Source organism: Pogona vitticeps, chromosome 8, assembly GCF_051106095.1.
Source record: "Pogona vitticeps strain Pit_001003342236 chromosome 8, PviZW2.1, whole genome shotgun sequence".
Taxonomy (NCBI): domain Eukaryota; kingdom Metazoa; phylum Chordata; class Lepidosauria; order Squamata; family Agamidae; genus Pogona; species Pogona vitticeps.
Window position 1 is genome coordinate 14,607,445 of NC_135790.1, and position 12,177 is coordinate 14,619,621.

At 44.8% G+C, this 12,177-nt stretch overlaps 1 long non-coding RNA gene across 1 annotated transcript in view; it reads right to left on the reverse strand.

Moving 5' to 3' along the window:
* Positions 1-2,999: 2,999 nt before the first annotated feature.
* The window catches only part of LOC144584198 (uncharacterized), a 465,271-nt gene continuing 456,093 nt past the window's right edge, over positions 3,000-12,177 (reverse strand). The window contains exon 2 of the long non-coding RNA XR_013538299.1: positions 3,000-3,044. This is a non-coding gene — a long non-coding RNA (uncharacterized LOC144584198). The remainder of the gene's footprint in view (positions 3,045-12,177) is intronic.

Consider the following 12,177-nt stretch of genomic DNA (forward strand, 5'->3'; position numbering starts at 1 on the left):
ATCAAACAATAAAACACAGACAAGAACATGATAATGTATACATTTCTGAAACAGCGGCGCCTGCTTTGGCTCGGGCATATCATGAGAATGGCTGACGGTCAGATTCCAAAAGATATGGAGAATCAGTGCAGGGAAAGCGCCCCAGAGGGAGACCACAGCTGCGATACAAAGATAATTGCAAGTGGGATCTGAAGGCTTTGGGAATGGACCTCAACAGATGGGAAAACTTAACATCCAAGAGCTCAGCCTGGAGGCAGGTGGTGCAGCATGACCTCTCCCAATTTGAAGAGACCCTTGTTCAGCAGGCCAAGGCAAAGAGGCAGTCCTGAAACCAGCAAAACCAGGGAGCTGGACAGGGGACAGATTGTATTTGTCTTCAGTGTGGAAGGTATGATCACTCTCGAATTGGCTTTCTCAGCCGCACTAGACGCTGTTCCAAGACCTCTATTCAGAGCACATTACCGTATTCTCTTGAGACTGAAGGATGCCTACACATCCAAGTCCCTGGGGTCTAATTGGGTTATTCCAATATCTGACAAGATGTCATTTAAATCTCACGAGGTCTCTGCTACATCTGTTTGTGCAGGCTGTATTTTTCTATGGCTTTAAAAACCCTCTAAACCTAAACTAGATTTTCAACCTGTGCTAAAATGGGGAATGAAAATAATGCATGGACCTCACAGAGGCTAACCCCTTTCTTTTGCTGCCTCCTAGAGATACCAGCTAGACACAACTAGACACAGTGGCACTCACTTCTGAGGAATTGTGAATGGGCCAGTGATGTAAACACAATTCTTTCTGGCTTCACCTTATGGTTGGTTATGCATCTGACAGCAGTCACAGTTTCCTGTGCTGAAATAAGGATTCTGTTTATCATTTCCCCACTTTTCTTAAAAAAATCAAGGGACTATTTTCAAAGAGCACAAAAACAAAAATCTGACCTTCAAGAGAACTGGGCTCATGAAATTCAAATGCTCTTTGCCCTTTTTGGACACATCACATTTTACCCCGACTCAAATTCCTAGAGGGGATTCTCTAGGGTTTTGTTTTGTTTTCTAAGTTCAAAGAATACTTTAAAAAAATAATAAACAGCTGGAAGAAGCCCGGCAGCTACATAAACAAGTTCTTGGATTAAGACACACTGGGCTGCCATCCAGCATCTTAGACCACAAACAAGATTTTTCCAAAGCACTTGGGAGAGACAAAAGGGAAGAGCGGCCTTTTACCTTTTCTCCCCTCTTCAGACAATTACTCACCACTACTACATTGCCATCCAGAATCTATATGCATATTTACCGGACTACAGACAGCCATATACAAATGGGGAGAAAGAGCAGGAGCAGGATTTCAGAGTTACCAGCATGACAGTAAAAATGTCATTCACACTACTAGTAAATTGTTGCAAGGAACTGGATCAGATACCCTGGATGTTACACAAATGAACTGGGGCCATCTGAGCTGTGCGCTTGCAATAAGGATTCTCTTTGGTTTCAGCACCACATAACAACACAATCACCCTTTTATTGCTTTACAATGTGAAGAAACGTCAAAGGTAGAGTGGCATTTTTTATCAGATAATAGATGCTGAACACAATCCATGTGCCCATAGGATCATAGAATAATTTCATAAAATAATTGAGTTGGAAGGTGCCTATAAGGCCATCAAGTCCAACCTCCCGCTCAGTTTAGGAATACAAACCAAAGCAGATCTGACAGATGGATGTCCAATTTTCTTTTAAATGCCTCCAGTATTGGAGTGCTCACCCTCTCCTGAGGTAATTGGTTCCATTGTTGTTCTGTTCTAACAGTCAAGATGTTTCTCCTGATATTCTGCCAAAATCTGGCTTCCTGTAGCTTGAGTCTCTTATTAAATGCCCTACACTCTCTAATGATCAAGAACAGATCCTGCCCCTTCTCTGTATGACAGCCTTTCAAGTATTTGAAAAGTGCTATCCTATCTCCCCTCAGTCTACTTTTCTCAAGGCTAAACATGCCCAACGCTTTCAGTCTTTTCCTCATAGGTTTCCAGTTCCCTGATCATCTTTGCTGCCCTCCTCTGAACTTGCTCCAATTTGTTGGCATCCTTCTTAAAGTGTGCTGTCCAGAACTGGACCCAGTACTCTATATGAGGTCTAACCAGTGCTGAATAAAGGGGACCCAGTACCTCATGGGATCTGGGGACTATACTACACTGATAATGCATCCTAAAATCACATTTGCTTTTTTAGCAGCCACATAACACGGTTGGCTCATATTCAGCTTTTGATGTACAACAATTCTAAGAACCTTCTCACTTGTAGTATAGCTGGTCTTAAGCTATGGCCTAGCTTGTTTGTGTTCTTATCAAAAGTCTGGTGAGCAGCCAGTGAAACTGTCACTGTTGGTGCTTTCAGCATCTACATTTGCTCTGATCTCACTGTCACAACATAAAATCACCCAAATATATTTACTCTGTACATGTACGCCATGCATTGGAGGAAGTAGGATGTTGTCTACGAAACCTTAACATCTGTCAAGTCTCTTGCCTCTCATAGGACTAGCAGGTTTTCCTATGGCAACTGCAACCACCATTGCCTCCAGCTTTCTGGACAGAAGGGAAGGGATGTGACAGGACAGACAGGGCTACTATGGAATAATTTGAGGGCTCCCATGAAGACCTTGCTGTCAGCAGATTCTTGTGACATCACAAGGGAAAGCCTGTGATGGCTGCAGAGCCAGAGATGCAGGCTTCAGTTTGCCATGGTATCTCCTAGGAGAAGGGCCAGGTGATGTGATCTTGGGCAAGCTACACAGTCTCAGAGGACCCCCAGAAGAAAAGAACAGCGAACCACCTTCCATCTTCTAGAAAACCCTCGAAAGTGTTGCCATTTTATATCATTCATAATAATTATTACAAATTACATGACCTAAATTACATGACATCCCCTATTCTCCTTCCATTTATATCTGATTTCTTTGTTGAAACACGAACTGACAGTGACCACCTGCCTCTTCGACTATCCTTAAATCTCCCAGTCCGTCCCCCTCCTATTACTCCCCCCCCTCTCAGCCCCACACCACGCCTTAAATGGTCCCCTCAAACTGACACTGACTTTTTATCATGGTCACAATTGCCAGAGACTATTGACCTTATTAATACTATAGGTTCAACCAACTCTACCCCCCAGGCTATAGACACTTACGACTGTCTCTTGGCCTCCTTGGTTCAAGCTCTTAGTAGGCCTTATCGGTCTTCTTCCCACAATCGAGCTAATTCTTGGTTCGACTCCGATTGTTGGCTGGCAAAGAAACAGGTCAGATCCCTTTTTCATTCTATTCGAGCCTACCCTTCCCCTAATGCTCTTAAAATTTACTTCGAAGCCAGAAGGTCTTGTACCACCCTTCTGGATATGAAACAACATCTACACGCCCAACGCAAATGGACCAATCTGCTGCAAGCCATTCTTTCTCGGAATTTTAAGGTTTTTTGGTCCCTTGTTTCCCGTACAAACTTATCTTATGCTCTCTCTCCGTACTCTTCAATACCCTCTGATTCTTGGGTTACCCATTTTTCAAAAATCTTCTCCTCCTCGTGCTCTCCCCATTATTCTATCAATCCCTCTCAAAACTTCCCAGATTGGCCCCCGGTTACCTCCGATGAGGTACTAGAGTTAATTTCCACCCTTAAACCTGGCAAATCCCCAGGGCCTGATCATGTTATCTCAGAGATTCTGTCTAACAATCCTCTTTGGTGGTCCCATCTGCTTGCCAAATTATTTACCATAGTAAATCACTCCGGTGTATTTCCGGACTCTTGGCTATCTTCTATTCTGATACCAATCTTCAAAAAGGGCGACCCTTCTCTTCCTAGTAACTATCGCCCAATCAGCCTATTGTCTCATATAGGCAAACTTTATTCTAAATTTCTCTTATCAAAACTATCAGCTTGGGCCTCTTCTAAAAACCTCCCTGGGAAGGAACAGATAGGCTTCCGCTCTGAAGCCTCGACTCTGGATCATGTTCTGCTTTTGTATCACCTTGCCGAAAAATACTCAATTTATCACAAAGCTAGACTTTTTGCCGCCTTCGTCGATCTACGAGGAGCCTTTGATTCAGTTAATAGGAATTTACTGTGGGATAAACTTAACAACTGGGGTATTGAACCCCGACTGCTTTTTTTGCTTAGGCGTCTCCACTCCTCCAATATATGTCAGATTCGGCTACCAAATTCCTATGAGCTCTCTGACAAATTATTAGTTGACAAAGGTGTTCGGCAGGGATGTGTCTTAGCCCCACTACTTTTTAATTTATTTTTAGCGGACCTGCCTTCCTCTCTTTCTGCTTCTACTAATGCTGCACCCTCTCTTAATGGTTCCCCAATTTCTGTGCTTTTGTACGCGGACGACGCAGTCCTATTATCTCTAACAAAAGCTGGTCTCCGTCGTACCCTATCCAAATTTCAAACTTTTTGTTCAGCTAACGACCTGGTTATAAATGCTGACAAGACTAAAATAATTAACTTTTCCAACTCTGTATCACTATCTCCCTGGACAATCGGAGCACAAACCTTTCAGCAGGTTTTATCCTTTAAATATCTAGGTATCACTCTGCATCATAAACTCAGTTGGCGTCCCCACAAAAAATTGGTTCTATCTTCCTCTAGCCTCCATCTTAATGCCATCTCAAAATTTCACTACTCATCTGGCAATCAATTTGTGCCTGCAGCGTTGCTTATTTTTCGGACTAAATTGCTTTCCCACTTACTATATGGAGCTCCTATTTGGATTGAGGCCATAGATCACGATGTTGACACTTTGGCAGCCGCCTTCTTCAGGAAAATCTTAGGAGTCCCCAACATGATTCGTCTTTCAACTTTAGTTTTGGAATTGGGTACCCATCTCCCTTCTACCCTTGCTTGGTCCACCACATTTAAATATTGGCTTCGTTTACATTTAAACTCTAAGCCCAATTCCTTACTATACGATCTACTCAGAGACAATTTCCTTTCCAAGTGGCTGAAGTTGATTGAGATTAAACTTCAATCCCTTGATTTGAATCTAGAATCCCTAAATGATTTAGGAATTCAACAGGCCCATGCTCTTATTAAATCTAAACTCTGGCAGCATGAGTTTGAGGTTCTTGCAGCCAAACTGAATCCTACCTGTTCCCCGCTTTCTTTTGGTCTTTTCCCTTCACTTGGTTATCATCCAAATTATTTTTCCTCACTTATCAACCCCAGGTTAAGAAGAGCATTTATGTTAGCCCGATTTAACATTTTTCCCTCAGCGAACCATACCGGTCGATTTGCAAATATTCCTAAAGAGGATCGATTATGCCTGTTCTGCCATTTGGTTCCGGATACACTTGACCATATATTGTTTTTCTGCTCAGTTCATTTTTCCACTCGTAAGGCACTACTAGAACCCTGGTTATCTTCCCTGCCGAACACCCCTGAGATTTTTCTGAATGATTCTTCCTCCCGTATCACTGAAGCTGTCGCTATTTTTCTGCTTGAGATTCTTAAATTAACTTCCAAATTATAACCCGTTGTGTTTATTGTTAGTAATCCCAGCTGTATTTATGCCAATAAAGGTTTGGAGAAAGAAGAAGATTATAAATGATATAAAATGGCAACCCAGCATCGCAGTGTGTGAAGGACAAAAGGCTAGTGTGCCATCCTCGGCAGAGGATAGACAAGAGGAGACAAGAGGAGGCAGAGGAAGGTGAAGTGAAAGGCGAGAAGGCGATAGAGATATGTTTAGCGGAAGACAAGGGGGGAGACAAAGGGGAGGAGCAAGATCTGATATTATGGGAGGAGGTTATAAAGGAGGGAGGTGATGCGTGGGAATTTAGAATGGAAACGGACACGAAAGAGCGGAACAGGAGAGATGGTGTGGTGCAAACAGATGATGTGAACGAACTAGCTAACAAGGTCTGTGATCTGTTGAGAGAATTTCCAAATCTCCAGACAGGAGGAGGATTTTTACCAGATCCTGCCTCCCCCAGAGGTGATGGGAAGGTGGTGAAGCCACTAGAATGGACGGTCGTGGTTTACCCCCACAGTCAAAGTGGAGGTAAATCCCCTGGAGGGGGATTGAGTGAGGCACCTGTGCTGTGGGACGGTGTGTGCTGTGAGGAGTATCCCAATGAGGCCGATGACTGACCGCGAGCGCTTTGGTCCAGCCCCAATGTGAGGAGTGGAATATTTACACCAGAGTCAAAGAGATTGAGTTATAGAATGATTCCAGAATTAAGCTGTTTTGATCCGTTTAATCTTGTTAACCCAGAAGCTTATGAGAATAAAGTTAAGGTTGCTGAGCAGTTCAAACCGCCTCCGTCTCTCATTCCTGCCAAAATGAAGGAACCGTAACCAATTTCAGAAGAACCCAATCACACAGTGGGAAAGGCATTTTTGGCTGCTCAGGTGGCAAAATGCACGGAACAGATGCAACATGCTGTTCCTTCTGAGCTTGCATCCCGCATCACACACACAAATCCACTTTCTCCCCTTCTCATGACGCTCACACTGAGATCTCCCTACTTGGGAGTTTTCGGGAAGCAATGCCATTTCCTGAGTTTTCAGCCAGCAGCCCTGGGACTTGGTAATACTAGGCTTAAGGCTGATGGGATTTGGAATCCTGCAACATTTGGAAGGCTGTCCGTTTGCCATTCCAGGAACAGAAGACGGTCTTCTGTAAAGGAGGATTCATGGCTACACTTCCCTGCCCCATAATTCAAGCTCCAGCTTCAGTGACTAAAGGGCAAACTTATTTCAGCGCAACATTCAACGTGTTGTAGTGAGCAGTTAGAAAGCAGGAACTCTGAGACTTAAGGATTCCTAATGCAAAACATATTTTAAAATTAAAATATGACTTTATGATCTACTTCATTGTTGGCAGCCAGTCTGAAATGCAGAGGATTTCTTAAAGATAAAAACAGCACAGTGTGGATGTATTTTACTACTAATAACTAGAGACCATTAAAAAATATAGCAGCTCTTTTTATTTTTCTTGGTACGAGCTTCCAGGAGATGGTGTTTGCAAGAAAGATTTACTGACTAAGCTGCAAGTTTACTATAGCTTTTACTAGTTTGTTTATTTACGTCTTTAAAATATTTTTTACTCCGCCTTTCTGCTTAAAAAGGATTCGGGGCAGCTTGCATACTTAGAAGACAACATTTAAAGCTGCTAAAAACAGTAAGTATACAAACACTAAAAATATCAAACAAATACCACACATAAAAGGTAAACAAAAGCAACACAAAAACACATTCAAAGCAGTAAGGTACAACACTCCATTCAAAAACCCTATTCAGGCAGCCAGTCAGTTAAGAGAAAGCTTGCCTGAAAAGGAAGTTCTTCACCTGTCTGCGGAAGGACAGCAAAGATGGGACCAGCCTAGCCTTCTCTGGAAGGGAATTCCAAAGTCTTTGGGGGGGGGGTGTTGTTATCTGATCCCCGTGACCAGCCCCAGTTAACTGCCACTGCTGAAACCTGGGCATCCGGGCTCAGAGACAAAGCCAGGAGAACCCCATAAGCGTTGCACCTGTGCTTTTAGAGGGAGTTCGACCCCCATCCAGCACAGGATGCTTCCCTGTTGCTTGATCTGCCTTTCGATTGACCAAGAGCACCTCTATCTTGCATGGATTAAATTTCAGTTTATTCACCCACATCTGGTCAATTACTGACTCCAGACACTGGTCTAGGGCAGGAACAGCTACCTTGGATTTAGACGGCAAGGAGAGATCAAGTTGGGTGTCATCCGTATACTGGCGGCACTGAACCCCCAAACTCTAGATAACCTCTCCCAGCAGTTTCATGTAACTGTTAAATAACATAGGAGACAAAATAAGATCCCTCTGGGATCTTGCAGGCCAGGCTGTTCCAGATAGACTTAAATTTGGATATACAGTGGTGCCTCGCTAGACAGTTACCCCCGCATGACAGTTTTTTCGCTAGACATTGACTTTTTGTGATCGCTATAGCGATTCGCAAAACAGTGATTCCTATGGGGGAATTTCGCTGGACAATGTTTGGTCCCTGCTTCACAAACCGATTTTCGCTAGATGACGATTTTGACAGCTCCCTCCGCGCTCGCAAACAGGTGTTTTCAGGACCTAAGCGTCACAAGACACCGATTTAAACAGCTGATCAGTGGTTTGCAAAGCGGCTTTCCTATGGTCGATCTTCAAGAATTGGGGGGTTTCAATGCATTCCAATGGGGAAATGCTTTTTGCTAGACAATGATTTTGCTAAACCGCGATTTCAGTGGAACGGATTATCATCGACTAGAGAGGAACCACTGTATACATATTGAATGCACAAGCACTGATTAATTTGACAGGGAATCAGGGGTTTCTGAGCAGCAGCAAGTAGTCCTCCTGCTGGCTCATTCTCACAGCCACTTGTCCCTGCTGTTGTTGTGTTGATTTTATTACTATTATTTTATTTCTATTTGACACAGTGCTATACTAGATAGCAATAATTTTAAATCTCTGCACAGTTCCTGCTCTCCGCTCAGTTCTCTTGGTGCTGCAGAACAACAACAACAGTGCTCTACCAATCAGTGGTGGCAACAGTAACAGTGGCCTTCCAAATGGTGGTAGTGGTGACAGCAATAGCCTCTGCACTTTCTGTGGATGACCGGGGGGGGGGGGCTGCCCAGCAACAGAAGCTGGCTGTGACCAGAGGAAGGAGAGAAGCAGCAGGAGCCACTGCCATCCAGCAGCCGAGGACCAGCCAGCACCAACTCTCCTCACAGGAGCCACTGGGAAAGGTGCCACTGCCACCAAGCACTGAAGTGTCAGCGCCTTTAAAAACAAACAGCCACTAAAACCAGGTAAGCTGTTGCTCCAGGAGACAGAAGTAACAGGAGTACAGTCTCCAAATCCTGGAAGATACTAGTTAGGCCTCACCCTGAGTACTGTGTCCAGTTCTGGACATGGCACTTCAAGAAGGATGTTGACAGATCGGAGCAAGTTCAGAGGGGCCCCCCCAAAAAGGATGGTTAGGGGACTGGAAACCAAGCCTGATGAGGAAAGACTGAAAGAATTGGGCATGTTTAGCCTCTGAGAAAGAGAAGGCTGGACAGGAGGAATCCCAAGCCGGAATTAAGATTGCCAGAAGAAATATCAACAACCTCCGATATGCAGACGATACCACTCTGATGGCAGAAAGTGAGTAGGAACTAAAGAACCTTGTAATGAGGGTGAAAGAGGAGAGTGAAAAAAACGGTCTGAAACTCAACATCAAAAAAACTAAGATCATGGCCACTGGCCCCATCACGTCCTGGCAAATAGAAGGGGAAGATATGGAGGCAGTGACAGATTTGACTTTCTTGGGCTCCATAATCACTGCAGATGGAGACAGCAGCCACGAAATTAAAAGACGCCTTCTTCTTGGGAGGAAAGCGATGACAAACCTTGACAGCATCTTAAAAAGCAGAGATATCACCTTGCCAACAAAAGTCCGAATAGTCAAAGCTATGGTTTTTCCTGTAGTGATGTATGGAAGTGAGAGCTGGACCATAAAGAAAGTTGAACGCTGAAGAATTGATGCCTTTGAACTGTGGTGCTGGAGGAGGCTCTTGAGAGTCCCCTGGACTGCAAGGAGAACAAACCTATCAATTCTAAAGGAAATCAACCCTGAGTGCTCACTGGAAGGACAGATCCTGAAGCTGAGGCTCCAATACTTTGGCCATCTCGTGAGAAGAGAGGACTCCCTGGAAAAGACCTTAATGTTGGGAAAGTGTGAAGGCAAGAGGAGAAGGGGACGACAGAGGGTGAGATGGTTGGACAGTGTCACCAAAGCAACCAACATGAATCTGACCCAACTCCGGGAGGCAGTGGAAGATAGGAGGGCCTGGCGTGCTCTGGTCCATGGGGTCACGAAGAGTCGGACACGACTAAACGACTAAACGAAGCCTGTGAGAAAAGAGGACTGAGGGGAGATCTGATAGCACTTTTCAAATGCTCGAAAGGCTGTCATACAGTGGAGGAGCAGGATCTGTTCTTGATCATTCCAGAGTGCAGGACATGTAATAATGGCGTCAAGTTTCAAGTTACAGGAAGCTGGATTTTGACTGAATATCAGGAAAAAACTCCTATTAGAGCATTATGGAAATGGAACCGATTACCTTGAGAGGTGGTGAGCGCTCCAACACTGAAGGCATTCAAGAGACTTTTGGACAGCTACCTGACAGATATCCTTTGATGTGTAATCCTGCATTGAGCAGGAGGTTGGATTCAATAGCCTTATAGGTCCCTTCAAACTTCATTATTCTATGATTCAATGAGATGTGCAGTGATTTTAAGACTACATGATTGCCTCGTGACTATAAATCACTTTTGTTAACACTACAGTATATTCCAAGATATATTGTCAATGTAGCCAGGCTCAGAATCACCTGCCAGGGTGATAGGAAACTCTGCAACAGCTGTCAGGAAAACCTTTGGATCCATCAGCTTTCTGGAACGGATCATCTTAGGTATTAGCTATTCCATCCAATTTGGTATCATCTGCAAATTTGAGAAGCATTCCCTGCACTCCGTCATCTAAGTCATTAATAAAAATATTGAAGAGCACCCAGCCCAGGACTGAGCCTTGGGGTACCCCACTTGTTACCTCCTCCATGACTTAGCACTGTTCTGATTTATTATTGGATTTAAATTGTTTTTGTGGTATGTTATTAAAATGAAAACAGTGGGTTTCCATGGCTGAGTTGATTTTTGTACCGTGGTCTCCAGAGTTCTAGTCCATCACTCTGTTCACTACACCACACTGGGTCTCTTTTAGTCCTCAAAAGTGAGTGCCAAATAAAACTTGATAAGGAACCACAAGACTACTCATATTTGCTGTTATCACAGACTAAATGCATTTCTAGCTCCCCACTAGAATTGCATTTAATCTGTGTTTTATTATTGTTCGTTTGCTAGCCTATAACTGAGCGGGCTCCCCATGCTTTCCTAAACCACACCCAAAGAAACACAGCATACAATTATTTGGAAGATAAAAGGCCACAACTTTATTGGTTGCAGCAGCAGTCCTGGGCTGGCAGGGAAGAACTGGATGCATCGCATGGAGAGGCCCAAGTCCCCCTCCCCCCAGCCCACTCCTATTCACTTCAGCGGCCACTAAAAGTTCCACCAGAAGTAGTCATCTTCTAGAAGCCACATGGGCATATGCCACTCCATGACTCTCAGCCACTTGGTCTCCTGAACTGGGTCAGACCATGCCTTGCTCCAAGCAGGGGAAGTTCCTTTACCCTCCCAGGCCAACTGGCTCCTGTTTTCACCCTCATACTGTCCAGATCCAATCCTATTGCCCCAAACGGCCCCAAGAGCCAGGCTGTGGTGAGTGGCAAGCTGAAAATGGAGGTGGGGTGGGTCTTCCCACTTTTATGTTGGGCAGAGGGACTGGAGTGGGCACCTTCCTTTTCCAGTCTGCCTGCCCGCTGCTTATCATTTGCGTCCTCTCACCAGCCAATATGAGGTTGGCAAGGGAACCCCAGCCCATGCTGGCCAATCAGGAACCAGAGGGGAGGGATGGGGAATTCTCTACAGCTGCCCTCCCCTCACCCCAACAGATCACGTGGTCACCACCATGCTGGTTCACCCCACTCTCACCATTCTCCAAGGGCATTCAGTGAAATACAGGTGATGAAATATACTAGAGATTTTGATTTGGAGATGCAGTCTTACTGGCTACACAGGGACACAAGTGATGGGAAAGGGTGCTCACTGCGGAAAAAGAAACCTACACGCTTTTCCAGCAGTGCATTAAAAAGCCAGGGACCTCTGGCTTGGCTTTGCATTACAGTACATGCAAAAAAAAATTCCTTCCTAATACTTCTGCCAGAGAGCTGGAATGTCAATAATAGATACCAGGACAATAGCAACATAATCCTGGGTCCTTTCCAGCATGTCCCACCCCCAGAGGAATTTAGTGCCAAAGAGGAGCATGAGGGAAAACCATCAGAGGGGTCAGTCGCCATCACTTGGGGCACCATCCCCTGCAAGGGGCACTCACAGTTCAAGCAGAGAACAATCACCATTTGGAGCAAGAGTCCAGGAGGCTCTCTGGGTGTGAATGGGGATCCTGCTCAGGCCTGTTTGCTTGCTTCAAAACTGCTGCGAGGTACAGAGACTTTAGCACTGGGGCCTGTCTGAGCCACAAGGGACCGAAGAGGCATGTCCTTGGC